The sequence below is a fragment of the Peromyscus eremicus genome, chromosome 4 (assembly GCF_949786415.1).
Source record: "Peromyscus eremicus chromosome 4, PerEre_H2_v1, whole genome shotgun sequence".
NCBI lineage: Eukaryota > Metazoa > Chordata > Mammalia > Rodentia > Cricetidae > Peromyscus > Peromyscus eremicus.
Genome location: NC_081419.1, coordinates 111,545,415 through 111,561,454, shown reverse-complemented (window position 1 = coordinate 111,561,454; position 16,040 = coordinate 111,545,415).

Sequence of the window (16,040 nt, the reverse complement as noted above, 5' to 3'; positions counted from 1 at the left end):
TACAAAAAATTATCAAGGGGAGGAGAAATGCCTCGGTTGCTAGACTTTTTGCTGAAAGGCCAGAAGAATCTGAAGTTGAATTCCCAAAACCCACAAAAGAAATTGGAAAAAAAAAAAAAAGTTCCTACATCCCAGCGTTCTGGAGGACAGAGACAGGAGGAGTTCTGGGACATGCTACCTGCCAGACAAGGAAAATACCAGAACAAAATAAAAACAAACAAAGAAAAACTCTATATAAGTTCTAGTTTCAGGCTTCTCAAATTTTTGTTTAGAGCAGAATCTCATAGAGGATGTCAAAAATGTGTACTGGTGCCAGGCGGTGGTGGCACAAACCTTTAATCCCAGCACTCAGGAGGTAGAGTCAGGCAGATCTCTGTGAGTTCAAGGCCAGCCTGGTCTACAGGGCGAGATCCAGGACAGGCACCAAAACTACACAGAGAAACTCTGTCTCAAAAAACAAAACAAAACAACAACAACAACAAATGTGCACTGTGGTGTCCTGTCCCTGAGTGTCCAACTTGATAAATCTGCAGGGGCCTAGGAGTCTCATGCTTCTGACAAGCTCCTGGATGGTACCGATGTGGATCACCTTTAGAAGAGCACAGTTCTGGAGCATCTTCAGTAACTGTGACAGCAAAGCTTTAGAAACTGGCAAGTCGGTTTCCCACTCCTGTTGGTCTTATTCCTCTCATTAACTCCATCGGCATCATTTTTCAAGTATCTCTACTGCTCCTGTTTGAAGTTCCTCCATGGGATTCCAGGTCTCAGGCTTGCAGCTAAGTACTTTCTCTTAAATGCTTGGAATATGCTCCTTTTGGAGCCTAGCCATACTTACTGTAGAACTCAGCTTTTATCACTTTCCCTCCTCGGTTTTACACTACATCCACACTGGCTTGCCTCCACATCCTGACAATTGACAGCTCACTTAACTTCTGTTCTTTTGCACAGGTTATCTCTCTCCTCTCTGCTTGATGTACTTGCTGTTTATCCTTCAAAACACAGCTCAAATACTGGTCTTTATTAAGAAAAATCCTGCTGATGGCGTTAGGGCTCTCTGACCTTCCCAGAATTTTTTAGATGACATATTATAGTGCCTGAGATATTTAAGCCTAATTATTTGTTTACATATCAATTCCATTAAAAGATTATTTCAGCACAGGACCATTTCACATGCAAGGTCCACGAACAGTCTTGTCAATGTTTAATGAAGGAATCAATGGGTCAAAAATACAAAGCAGGACTAGTGAGACTCCATGGCTTATATGCAAGGATTGGGGCAGACCTCTTTTCAGATCTATCTGCTGTGTTACAGAACCCATTTCTGTAAGTTGATTACAGGATCTGATTAGGCCAGGAATGATTAAGTCATCTTTCAGTGACTTGACACAGAAATGCCCAATATCATGCTACATGAGAATATGTCACATATTTTCACATTAATATAAAATATTGTTTATGTTTATATTGATCAATATTAGTATATAGCAGGCCAAAACAAGAAATTAGAAGAATAAAATTAAGAGACATTTAAAGTTGAGATATTGTATACACTTTGAAAAAGTACATTATTTTAATGGAATTTTTGAAAAAAAAATCAATTTAAGTGTATTTATGTGTTATTCTGTAACTTTTATTTATTTGTTTTTATCTGTATGGATTTTTTGCCTGAGTATACGTGAATGCCTGGAGCTCATGGTGGTCAGAAGAGAACCTCAAATCCCCTGAGAACTGGAATTACAGACAGTTGTGAGCTTCCACGAAGATATAAGGAATTAAACCAAGATCCTTCAGGAGAGAAGTCAGTGCTCTTAACCACTGAGCCATCTCTCTAGCCCCTTACATTAATTTTGAAAGGCTCAAAGAGTCTCAACCTTAAAAGAAAGTTAGAAATACTTCATAGGTCTATAGAAGTGAATACAATAAAAATTTTCTAAAATTTATTCATCATTGCTCTCTGTATATTAAAAATAAAATTTCCTATAAATGTCTATTTAATAAGAGACATTTATGAAAACAATAATACTGAAAATAAATTTGTGCCCCTCAAAAATAATAAAGAATTATTTTATGTTTATAATGATAGCATTTAAATAATGAATAAAAGTTTAAAGTGTAGAGCAAAGGAGTTTACAAAATTTGCAAGACTTTAGTCTATAGAGTGAGAAAACACTGTTCTCTTACTTACTGAGGCAGCTAAACCAGAAACAGGAGAAGACTGAAAGGCTGTACTCTATGTAGTATCTTTTTTAAAAAAAACCTGTTCAGTTATCGGGCTGGAGAGGTGGCTCAGTGGTTAAGAGCATTGGCAGCTCCTCCAGAGGTCCTGAGTTCAATTTCCAGCAACCACATGGTGGCTCACAACCATCTATTATGTGATCTGATGCCCTTTTCTGTCATGTAGGTGTACATGCAGATAGAGCATCATACATATAAAATAAATAAATCTTTAAAAAAATCTGTTCAGTGATCAAGAATTATCTCCATCACTAGCCTGCATCTACACTTAGCTGCACACACATTACCCTATGTATATTCCAGAAACATCTGTAGTGACTGATCCTTGAGGAGTACTTCTTAAACTATATTCCAAACCAATACTTATTCCAGGTGTTTATTTAAAATGCATAGAGAAGCTACTACTGTTTGTCTTGTTAATGAACACATTGTCTAAACACCTTTTTAATGTTTGCATTTATACACACAGATTAGTGTTGTCCTCGACCACCCTCAAACTCATAGAAACTGGGGTATACCTGTTCTTCTTTTTATTTTTACTAGTCAACTTTGTATACACCTTGTCTCTTTCACTCATACAAGCTGATGCTGACTCATAGATTCTCTGTCCTCTCCCCAGCTATCTGCAAAATCTCCCAAACTGGAATGCCATGGAACTCAAATATGTTTCTATCTTTGACACCTTTGTGGCTCATTTGATGTGGTATTCTGGAATCTTCGATGTCACTGTGCTGTTTCATGAGCACAGTATCTCTGGCAACAGTAGTGACTTAAGCCTCCTCTTCAAGGCTTGGCTATCCCCAAGCTCAGCTTTCTAGGCAGAGCAGTTTATGATTCTAGAAGCATGCTGATCAAGCCCTGAGCCTCTAGCCTGCTCCAGTACCAAGGTGCCCATGGGCACTGCTTAAGCTCCATAGCTTCCCCATTCAGTAAGACACTGGCTCCATTTTAGTTGCCCTAAGGTATTTTTCAGACGAAGGTTTAGATAAAGGATGGATTCAGCCAATAGCTACCCTTCCCTGTGTAAACTCACTGCTCTCCTAATATCCTTAGATGACTAATACTTTCTTCCCAATGTAAATTCAGCATTGTGCCACCAATCTGTGTTCTCAGGAACCTATATAGCTCAAACAAGTCCCTTAACTTTTCCAGGCATTTGGGGTTTTTATTTGCAAAAGGGGACTTACTGCCCTGCTAGAAAACAGTAGACACAAATTACCCTACTTAGCAGTTTGGCTAGGACATATAAACATTACAGCCTAGCTGTATGACTTCAAGTTATTATCCTAGTTTTGTATTAAAAATACCTCCCCACGGACACACACATACACATACAATGTCCTCTGCTGTCCCATGTTGTCATCCTCTGAAAGAAATTCCAGCCATATGCCTGTGATAAATGCACAAATATAATTGCTGACATCGATTTGTTCCCCCAGAAAGCATATCACGATGTTGCAAGTGTGTGCCCGCTAATAAAGGATATGACAATCACGGATATAGGTTCAGGCTTTGGCTTGCAGGGGTTACAGTAACCTCATATTTAGACATCAAACAAGACTTCCAACCGAACAGGAAAACCTAGAGCACTCAGCGTGAGTGCGCTGGCTCCAGTGGGTCAGGAGACCGCTGCTTCAGAGGATGGAAAAACCCTGTGCTTCCTGTGTTACAGGAAGAACCTGGGTCCACTTGGCAACGTAATGCTCCAGGTTGAAGAAAAGGCAGGGGCGGGGGGTGGAGGAAGAAAAGAAAACGCAAAGGAAATAAATGCACCAAGGTGAAGGAGCAGGGAGTTAGGATGGCTTTAATTAGCCCATCCTGGTTTCTCTACTCAGCTTCGTTCATAGACTCATCTTGGGTCATTTGCTAGTAACCAAATAGTTTTTTGACTTGTTTATATGTTTGTTTTTGAAGTGAAGTTTATACTCCCCTAGAGTTTAAAGCAAAACTTTGTCAGGATGTCTTTAGGTATACAGCTTACACAAGGTATTGTAACACAGGCTACCTATATGTAATTATAAAGCACACATGAAATAAACAAAATAAAAGCAGAATTAGATGCTCTAGAATGACCACTAGTTATTTATGGAAAAAAAACATTTTGTAATGAACATTTCAACTTTAAAATAAAGTCCCACAGACTAAAGGAACCAAGATATCTTTAACAGCCACCGTCCATTGTAGACCCACTGCAGACATTTTTGGTGTTTTAGATTAAGCCATGCAAAGTTTAGCTGAGCCTGACAGCAGTGTGTTGGGCATTTTTGAGCTCATGATGCCTTTTCCCCTCTGTTGTTTGTAGCTGCTATAAACTTACCAAAGGGAAAATTGGGCAAAAGTATGTGAGTGTGTGGGTGTTTTCCCATGCCCTCTATGTGTTTATTCACATAGTCCAGTCCCTAGGGAAATTAAAAGGAAAAAAATTTAGTTTCACTATAGAAGATCCAAAGAACTTGGCATTTTACGAGCTCTGGGTCATTAATTCTTATAGGAACTCCCTATGACGTCAGCAAGTGAGAAGTGTTATTATCCCCACTTCACAGATGAAGAAACTGAGGACTTTCATGATCAAATGTCTCATCCAGAGCCAAACAGCGCTGGCAAGAGAATGAAGGACTTCCAGTAAAACCAACCCCCTTAACTCCCAGACTCGTGTTGTCCAGTAAGTGTATGATGTGAATGACCTGTGATTTTTCAGCCATCAGGTTAAAAAGAAAGTAATTACAAGCAGATAGATTACATTTTTTATAACAGGTTATATTTATGTCAATGTGTAGAAAACACTGTTCCAATAAGTAATGCTTTTTTAAAAAAAATTATTATGAGCTAGTTCGCTTTCTGAATTTATACCTTTCTGAATATATACTTCAAAGCTAGTGCACTTCAATTTGAACTGGCTGTATTTCAAGTACTGTGTATCCATGTGTGGCTGGTACTTGCTATAAGGATCAAATGGCTCCTTGATTCTGGAACTCTAAATCCTGACTTCCCCTCTCATCACACTATACTTCTCCCACTAGATATCTGAGGTAAGATATGCCCCTGCCTTTTATTGTCTGTATCAGATACCTTCAATTGATTTATTACTGCTTTGGTCATGGTTACTGAAACTAACGGAAATTCACATCCTGAATTCAGGCCTTTGGAATTTCAAATGAGTACAAGACAAAGGCAAACCAAATACCCTGAACATTTAAGCCAAGAATATAAAGTACATTAAATTAAAGTTACTATAACTGAAATGGATTGATAAAATTTTGTATGAGTGTGTAGCAGATAAGCAGAAAAACATTTGAATATAGCAGAAGAACTGTGGGACTATGGTTTTCAGTATTGGTAACAGGCAAATACTTAAAATATCTTTTTTTCTGTTGACAATTTGATAAATTCTACAAATAAACCTAGAGACTAACATAATTGCAAGGGGAAAATATCCTGTATTTAACTCAGTTCTTTGTGGTATGAATGTAAGTGCAGAGCTTTGTCTTTTACCTAGTTAGAATGCACTTCAATTCCTTCATGGGAGGGGCCACATCGACCTTTCCATATCATGCAACACAAAAGCAGAGTCATATGAAGTTTTAGTTCATTTGACTGGAGATTCCTGAAGCTGTACTGACATTAAAGAAGAGATATGATTCTCAAAGTATTTCTCAAACCCCCAAACCATGTCCACCTAAAAATTAAGCTTAACATCCAGGCCAAAAGTACACGATCCAGCATCAGTCACAGACTATGACTCTAGTCTATATTCCACCTTAGTCTGTCTCTGGAATGAGCCCCAAATGAGACAAATAAAGCTGTGACAGACAGCAGCAACACAAGCTCTATAGTGAATGACTTTGTTGTTAGTTAAAGCATTACATATCAAGAAATGACAGACAAATGAATGGCAACCACTGACTGGCGACTTTTGAGAATTGCTAACAATTAAAGGAGCTAAATACTAGCATGTCCATATGGAGTCATCAGTTATTTCAGAGAATTCTCTGATAATCATACCCAAGTGTAAAGAAGTAATCCACAGGTAGATGGTTGATATCATGTATGAAGAAAGTAGCTAGTTTAGAAGAGATGGCCCTGTAAATACACTGTGATGAAACTCAAGAAAGGCCTTTAATTGTATTTACATGTTTGTCTATCTACTCACCTTCCTACCTACCTATGTATATTTTTCTCCAGAATAACAAATCATTAGGAATTTTCCAAAGGAAGACATTGATAAATAAAAAATATTAATATATATTAGTAAAACGGAAAAAATACCCCATGCTAAATAATAACTCATTTGAGAGACAAGTTTTAAAAACATCCTTCTTTGGGAAAAAGACTAGTTTTAAAATTTGTCAAATACGCCGGGCAGTGGTGGCACACACCTTTAATCCCAGCACTCGGGAGGCAGAGCCAGGAGGATCTCTGTGAGTTTGAGGCCAGCCTGGGCTACAGAGTGAGTTCTAGGAAAGGCACAAAGCTACACAGAGAAACCCTGTCTCGAAAAACTAAAAAAAAAAAAAAAAAAACCACAAAAATTGTCAAATACTCATTTTTATTCACATAGCCATAGTTCCAAAGATGAACATTCATATGGAAGGCCTGCAATGAACTGTGTAATTACTTGACATTCACATTTAAAGCTAATCAAGGAAGAATTTCACCTCTTGCTGCCATGGCTCAATCTGCTATCATGCTTTGGTTCTGATCCCCCAGACCGCCCCCGGGCTTGTCTGAAGACTTTCTCATTATCAACAAATTCATTTGGCTTTACAAGAAGAATGAAAAACATATCCCACAAGAAGGATGAGGACCCGCCCTTGGACATCAGTACCCCTGGAGCCGCATAGGAAGCCAAGTGGAGAATGACAGTGAAAGCCATGGCCCTGTTGTCAGGACACTGGCCAGTGAGACATGACAAATGACCCACACCCGTTTCATTCTTGCTCCCTGATGCATCGGATTGCTCAAGCTTTAAAACAGGTTCTTCCAAAACTTCTCTGTCTCCCACTTTGACATACTCCAACACTTCATAGACTATCTTAGTATCTGTGGTTCTTTGAATGAGAAATATCTCCCATAGTCTCAGGCGTTTGAAGACTTGGTTCTCAATTGGTGGCACTGCCTAGGGTGTTTTAGGAGGGATGGCCTTATTGGAGACATCATTTCACTGGAGGCAGGATTTGTGGGCTGCAAACACACCACTTTCACTTCATGTGCTCTGCTTTGTGCTAGTGACTCAAGATATGAGCTCTCAATTTGCTGTGCTAGCTGTCATGCCTGCTACCTGCTACCTGCTCCTGCCACCATAGACATTAACCTTTTGGGACCATAAGCCTAAACAGACTCTTTCACAAGGTTTTTTGGCCATAGTGTTTTATCATAGCAACAGAAAAGTCACATATACAGCATCTGATAAGCAGATAAGCAAAAACTGTTCCTTTCTAGATTTTAATAATAAAACCCTGTATCAACTTATGCCATTAACATGATATATTCATGTTTGATTGTGCTTTGTTAAAAATAAACTTGCAATGTTTATTTTGAATTTAGTCATGGTAAACCAAGTCATTGTTTTCTTTAAGTACACATATTAATACAAAGCTATAAAATTTTTACTTTGGGCTTTTATTAGATGTATAGATCCTAAAAGCAGCAAATAGAAGATTCTTGACTCCTTTAGAAAATTTCTAACACTGGCAGTTTTACTTCAGGTCTAGAATGATACCCCATATTTAAGAGCACAGCTGCTCTGACAAAGGATCCATGTGGCAGCTCACAACCATCTAAATATCTAGTTCCAAGAGATCCGAAGGCCACTGCTGACTTCCATGGGCACCAGGCACACAGATGGTATAAATATACATATGGAGGCAAGCACTCACACAGAAAATTAAAAAAAAAAATAAGCAAATCTTTAAAAATCTTTGCTTCCTTTTCTTTCACATATATTTCATAATGTGAGGGTAGGATATGAAGGGCCAACTACTGACATTAGGATATTAGACAGCTTGCTTGGTAGCCTAACATTTCATTTGGGTTGAAAAATCTACCTCTAGAAAACTTTTGCACTCAGACACTAGGTGCTTTCAGAAAGACCACCAAAATATTGTCTTAAAAGGTCCCTGAACTCTCAGTAGTCACTGAAATCTACATAATTCAATGCAATCATCTGCAGTGGGATCATCACCGTGGTTAAGCGTCCCTAAAGATTACTGTGCAATTATGTTCAGGAGACAGAAGATACAATTGCTTGTAACTTACGCTGTGGTTGAGAAGCCATAAATAATCACGTGTGTACAATGTAATCATGTGTGGTTCTTTGGCCACCACTGTGTCACAGATACTGCATGTTAGAAGACCACCAGCAACCACAGAAGACAAAAGCCCTTGTGAGGTTTGTGTGTGTGTGTGTGTGTGTGTGTGTGTGTGTGTGTGTGTGTGTGTGTATGTGTATGTGCAAACCAAAATTTAGAGAGCTGAAGCCCTAGCAACCACACCTTACCTTATTAGAGGAAGGCCTCAGGGATATTTGTGTGAGTCCCCAATCTCCACTCACAAGCAAGAGTTAGAAGTGTGCAGTGTTCTGAGTGTGAATGTTGCTTGGGTGTTTATTTTGGTTTGAACCATCTGATTGATATATTTCCAAAGCCACATTTATTTTCCTTATGTCTAGATAAACCTACACAAGATGAGAAAATTGTAAATCAGTGCAGATCTGGTGATTAAGAATGTGTTCTTCATTTTTAAGCCTTTACTTTTAATTTCATAGCACACTACCTACTATTGGCTAAAACTAAATCATAACTCACCTCAACAATTCCCTAGCATTCTTTATTATGTTTTAAATTAAGAAAAAATAAATTCTGAATCAAAATTACAGCCTGTAACTATGCTATATTAAGGTACTTTATCATCTCTGAGTGATGTAGGCATAATTCTACAGCAGCCATAAATTTCATAACCTATTTCAATACAAACTGTAAAATGCATGTAATTTTACACATTTAAGCTCAGTATTGTGTAACCTCTTTGCTGCGTCAGGTCATCATCAATAATCAAGATGGTTAGAAAATAATTCTTACTGTAGAAAATCCATAGCTTTTAAAGCATACATGGAAATCTATTTTTACGATTTGTTATTTATAAATAATGATCATCTCACTGGGGAAGCCAACATTATATTTGTATTAGAAGTAGTAGTTACAAAATTTGCTACAAGAAATGTCAGCTTAATCTCTTTATAATAAAGGCTGCAATAGACACCAATGTTTGTAAGAATCATAACTTTAATTAAGAAGATAACATTGTTAACTAATTTCTGAGGTACATAGCTGGATATAAATAAAAAATTAACCAGAAATGAAACCTAAATTTAAAAGGTATTGTTAACTGGGGTTTGCAAATCTTTTTGTGTTGTGAGACCTCTGGTGATCCATTAAAGCTTATGGATCATCTCGGAATGTGATCAAAGGCTTGAGATAAAATGCTTAGGAATCTATAGAAATAGATTTCTATGAATATAATTTTAAAAATCCGATTCATGATACTATAGAATATACTTTTATCAATGAATTATTATGCACTTATTAAATTTAAATCAGCTGCTGTAACACTGTAAGATATTGCAATAACTGTCATTCACTATGAAAATATATGTGTCTTCTGTGGTTTGATGCCCACATCCATTACTGAAATAAATGTTCTGTTTGAGGTGAGAGTAAAGATATAATTTTTTACTGTTCCAACTCACAGGTTGGCTGAATTCTATCCAGGGATATTTTGAGAGTGGGTGGTCTGTAATTATTTAATATAAGTATCCTGAATATGTGTTGGCTTCTAATATACCCAATGCATGACTGTTCATGATACTGTTCCCCTCTTATTATTCTATTCATTTAGAAACATAGAAGAACCATTTATTTGTTATAAAAAATATGACATAAAATAAAACATTTTACTGCAAAACCCACCAGTAGAATCCTTCCATTGCTGAAGTGTAGGTGATATGTGATATATAAAGTCTCTGTTAAACAAGTACATGTTGGACAATGAGTAATATAACAGTTCAGAGAATGTTTTTTCCTTCATAATTCTCATTCTCTTCATATCTAAAAAAATAAGAAAATATGCTTCATAATCCTTGATTCCTTCTATCTGCATGAAGACTATTAGGAAATCATTTGCCCATCCCTATAGTCCACATGGCACCAATTTGCTTATTTAAACAGCAAACAGATATTTAAATAGAAGCAGATATTCCTGGGATATTTTTGTCATTACTCATATGTAACTGCAACACAAATGTTTGAACTTTCCAGTCCTCTGAAAGATATAAAATACTGTCTGTTCACACAGTCACTTTTGTTGAAAGGCGAGGAGAGTTAATCCCTGCTCCCAAGTATAGATAGCCCTTCCCCTGGGATCTGTTCTCATGAAACTTCTAAGTGCCCATCTCTCGATGATTATGCCATTATTATTTATTGGGCTGTGAGAAATGGTTCTCAGCACACACAGCAGAGAGGAACAGGCTTACCATTTTAATAAGGCCCACAAGATAATTAAGACATACAATTTCTTTTTCTAATGCCAGGCCAGAGGACCTTTTTCAGCCTTTAATATGAGTGAGTAACTGCTTTCATGTTTGAATTTATACATGGCTATAAAATATATTTTTACTTTTTTTCACTCAGCCCTTTCATTTGCCTTCATTTCCTCAGGCAAAAATGAAACATCCCACATCGTGTCCCTTTAAAATATAGGGAGCTTCCCAAAGGCAGCAGCTTTGACTCTTTCTTCTCTAGTGTATCCTAAACACTGCATGTCTATTCACAGATCTGGTCATAGAAAAATAAAACAAAATCATATATTTGAATGGCTCTATATATCTATGCAATAATTCTTCTAGATAATGCAGACCCATGCCCTTGTGCATAAGCAAGTGTGAGAGATACTTGCTTCCTTGTACAGATTCAGTCTTATAGGAAATATGATTCTGTATTTCCCACAATTTCAGTCTCATTGAAACATAAACAACAAGCATAGAAAACTGCTTTTCTCAAAGAAGATTCAGTGGTGTTACAAGGGGCATGCTCCATTGAGAAAATGGGTTTTAATTTTAGTGATACAAATACATTCTTTTGTAATTTAAAAAGATTTTATGGGTACGAGTATGTTTTGGTTTTTGAGGTTTTTTTTTTTCTGTGTATATTTATGTGTGCCTTGTATCCGTAGAGGTTAGAAGAAAAAGCCAGAGTTACAAATAGTTTTGGGACACCATGTTGATGCTGATAACTGCACTCAGGTTCTCTAGAGTAGCAGCAAGTATTCTTAACCACTGAGCCATCTTTCCTTTCCAGCCCCAGAATGTAATTTTCTTCATGATAAAAGTCAAAGGCCCAAAACAACTATTGGGGGAGTGTGAACTATAGGAGAAAAAAGTATTCATGTAAATATAAAAGCAAGGCAAAATGTTTTCACAGGTGGCACAGATTGAACACTAAATTTCACACAAAAGTGGGTGTCTATTAGTTCTTGTTATTAAACATATTCTCCAAAGAACAATTCTGAATGAATTTAAGACTCTTGTAATCACAACCCATTATTTGGATCTACAATGATCACAAGTATATTATAAACACATATAAATGAGTTTCCAACTCACCAGAAAGGCAAAGGACTATTGGCTAAAGATACAAAACAAAACATGAATATTAATCTGCTATTTCTAAAATGACAGAAAATGCAATTAAGGAAATTAAATGGAGCAATGGGAGAAAATGGAAGTAAAGTAACATAACTTACATTGACAGAATCAAGACATTCTTCTCATAAACAAGCTCAGCAGCCTAGCAATGGGAGGATGTCCTCCTGACCTGAGAAAGTAAATTCCCTTGGTCCAGAAGCCACCATCATACTTACCACAAACCAAAAGAGACATACGCTAAAACACCAGGAAAAGGGCAGTAGTATCTGTCTTTATCATTACTGTTTACTAGACATGGGAGACCAATATAAAGAGGAAAAGTAGCCACTCAAAATTGAAAAATTAAAAGGGTAGTTAAAGCTATTAGATAATATGACAAGTGTCAAGTGATTCCAGAAGATCCACCTGAAGAGATCACTTCGTGAAGGAATGTCGAATGTGAGAGGCAGTGAGTGCTTCCACATTCACAGACAGCACACTTAGGACATAACGTAGGTTTTATAGACACAGCAGGGTGACATTCTAAAGAAATTTGCTTTATAACAAATCCTTTGCAAAGAATTTGCTTTTATACTTGTTTTTAGAATTCCTGCCTAAAATCAAAAGGGAAATCAAGAACCATTGCTGACATTTGAATGGAGGAGATACGAACTAGAAAAACAAAATTCTTGTACATGAAATTTCCTGCTTTCAGGAAAGCTTTTGCATACCTGTCTAGTAATATCCTAAGACTCTGTAGTTTGAAAACCCTTACAGGATTAAGTTTATATGCCAATATTAGTAATTACTCTCATCTATTAGGCAATTGCTGTACACCAAGACCCTGTATTTCTAAAGGTTCTGTATGTTTCTACATAAGATTCTTTTAGTATCCAATATAAATGCCAAGAAACCATTATTTGCACTTTGCAGACAAGACCCACAGAGCTCTGGAGGATAAATAAACCCCTTGTCCAAGGTCATAAAGCTGACACACGGCAGAGCCTGAACCCGGGTCTCAATCTCTGCCATAACACCTGTGTTCCTTTCCCAGGAACACTGTTCTGTTACAGGTCACATCTCCAGACCCCCACATTGAAAACTCAGGTATTAAAGACGAGAGAGTGAAAGTAAGGTTCCTCTGATACCCATAGGCAGTGAAGCCCTCAAGAAGTATAAGATACTACAAAGCCATAAAAGGTCTGAGAATGGTAAGCACCCATGATGGTACTAGCAATAACACTTCTTGATCTTACAATAAAAATTGAGGAAATCATATAGTTTGTTGGAAGTCTCCTTCTTTACACAGTCTTTGTAGAGCAATTTAAACACTTTCTTACGTAGAAGAGAAATATGATCTATAGGTCACTCTATTTTTCCATTATGACAGAATAACACTTCCTGCATGATAGATATGGCTTAAATCAAAGGAGCCTTTGGATTGGAATCCAAATTACATTTCCAAGGAAATGTTCTTTGCTAGATTGGGAAATGATCACTCATTTTATTTTTTCTTACGGATAATTGTTCTGGATGGGAGCTGAAATCCACACAGCATTTACCAACTATGTTTATAGGTAGTGTACTTAATATGTAATAATATTTGATTTGATTTTTATCCTCCTTGGCTCTTTTAACCTCTAAACTGTAATGACTTCCATATGGCTGGTCAAACCTATTTTTATGTTGTTTAATTCTCTGTCCCTATTTTTAGCCCTTTTCTTTCTTTCAATTGCCAATTATGGTAAGATCTAATACACCTTTTCAGATTTTATTAATGTTTTTCTGTCAGATGAGCAAGCCACTCAATCACCAAGTGTTAGAACTTCCCTCTCTGTACCAATCCCTTCGACCTCTCTTTTTCTCATAATACATCAGAGTGATAGTAAGACTCAATGTATTTTTCAGTGAGCTCTGAGGGACAAGATGCTTTAGGTAATTTACATGCAAGATGCACAGTTTCAAAGGGGTTTTTAACCATGTGGCTATCATTAGCTATAAAACATTAAAATGCTTTGAGAAATTTGGATTAAAAATTAACTTTTACACGTGTCGAACCACCTATTTAAGATTCGCATGCCTTGCCTAAACAGATTTTTCTTATTTTAAAATACAAATATGCAATAAGAGATCAATGCAATGCTCCGATTACAGTCTTTAGAGACTTTATTCTTGCTTTTGAAAATCCCTGAGTATAATAACATCCCAAAGCGGCAAGCTCTAATCTGTTCTTCATCATAAGAAGTTTCTTCCTCCCTCTCTCTCTCTCCCCGCTCTGTATGTGTGTATGTGTGTGCATGTAAGAAACAGTACAGACATATAACTTGAGCTGAAATGAAGAATTTTTTTCTAATATGTGCTTTTTGCACACAATAAATTAAAAACTGCTAAAATTTTGTTTTAAGAATTATGCTGTACCATAATTAAGTTGTTTGTGAGAGATTATTTTTTCAAATAGAAAGTTTCAGGGAAGGTTCCTGCCTCAAAATCACTTTGTTTTGTTTAAATTAAATCCCCTTTGTCAAAGGCAATCTCAGCTCTTTATCCAGAGAACCTTTGTTCTATTTGAAGGAAAGAAGAAAAGGGGACTGGTATGTTTTGGGAACAACTGTGAAAAGGTGGAACTAGGCACCACTATCATTTGTTTATAAAACACTTGAGTTAAATGCTTTCTTTATAGCTATTGATATTTTTAGGTAAATGCCTTATCCTCTGTCATTTGAAGACAATTCTACATAAAATATATAAAAATGTTTTATGTACTTTAAAACAATTCATAAATGTAAAAAAAAATGTTTTATCCTTTTAAGGTCATAATAAATAAGATAACAACATGCTGACAAAGCACATTGAACCAGAATGCCTATTTCACTGTCAGATTTTCAGTACAAATCTGTCTTCATGTGTATGTGATCAATTCTGGGGACCTTAAAAGAATGTACGTCCACAAAACAAAATAATTATGTACCTCTGTGTTTTTTTCTTCTTCTTCCCTCTCAAAACAGGGCCTTACACTGTAGCTGAAACTGGCTTGAACTCTCACTTTGAAGCCCAGGCTGCCTGAAATTCACGGTAATCCTCTGGCCTCCTCATTCTAAGTGCTAGAATCCTAGCACTAAAGAACTAATGCATCTGGTTTTCTGTGTTCTTTTATACAACATTCACCACTAGGACAGATGGCATTTTTAGAGTCAGTCCATGCCATGGGTTTTAGATGATAAAAACTTATTTGTCACACTTGGGATTTGTGTGGGTTATAATTTGGAAACCCTCTCTGTGTAAGTCTTCCTAAGAAAAACATGAAACACAATCAATAAGATCTTACTTCGGTTTTATCATGCAAAACAATTTTTCTGTTGTTCAGGACAGATCTGCATTAAAACCACATAAGGCACTGGTGAAAAATAAAAAGGGAAATATGGAGAACTGAAATTCTAACATTGCTGTTTGACACTGACAGGAACAAACAGTCCATATTTTGAAATCTCAAGATTTGCTGTGAAAAATTGCTTTCATATAAGATATCTTAATATAGTATATAAAAATGAAAACTTAAATAAAATCTCTAGGCTCTCTCATATATATATCAAAATGTGAAGTTTAGGGCTGGCAAGATAGCTCAGTAAGAGTGCTTATTCTGCAATTATGAGGTCCTTGGTTCAAATGTCCAGCATTCATGTGAAATAAGAAACAGGGCTATATGTGAGGGATAGGAACAGCCAGAGTCCCAGAACTCATTGACCAGCCAACTTAAATAAATGGTGAGCTTCAGGCTCAATGAAAGCTCTTATGTCAAGGCAATGAGGAAGAGAACAGCAGAGAAAGATATCTAATGTGTTGCTTTGGTCTCTGTATTAATTCACTTGCATTCACACCCATATACCCATGTGCATATCACACACACACACACACACACACACACACACACACACACACACACACGGAAAGTTTACTAAAGCTGAAGGCAAAAGGATTATGCAAAGGCCAGTTTGAGCTACATGGCAAGTCTCTATGTCTAATGATAGCAATAGTAATGATGAGGATAAAATACAGTAGCAGAAAGGCCTTGGATGAAAGAATGCCTTCCCTACATCACACTGGTCCAAGCATATCAGGGGTATGCTCAAAG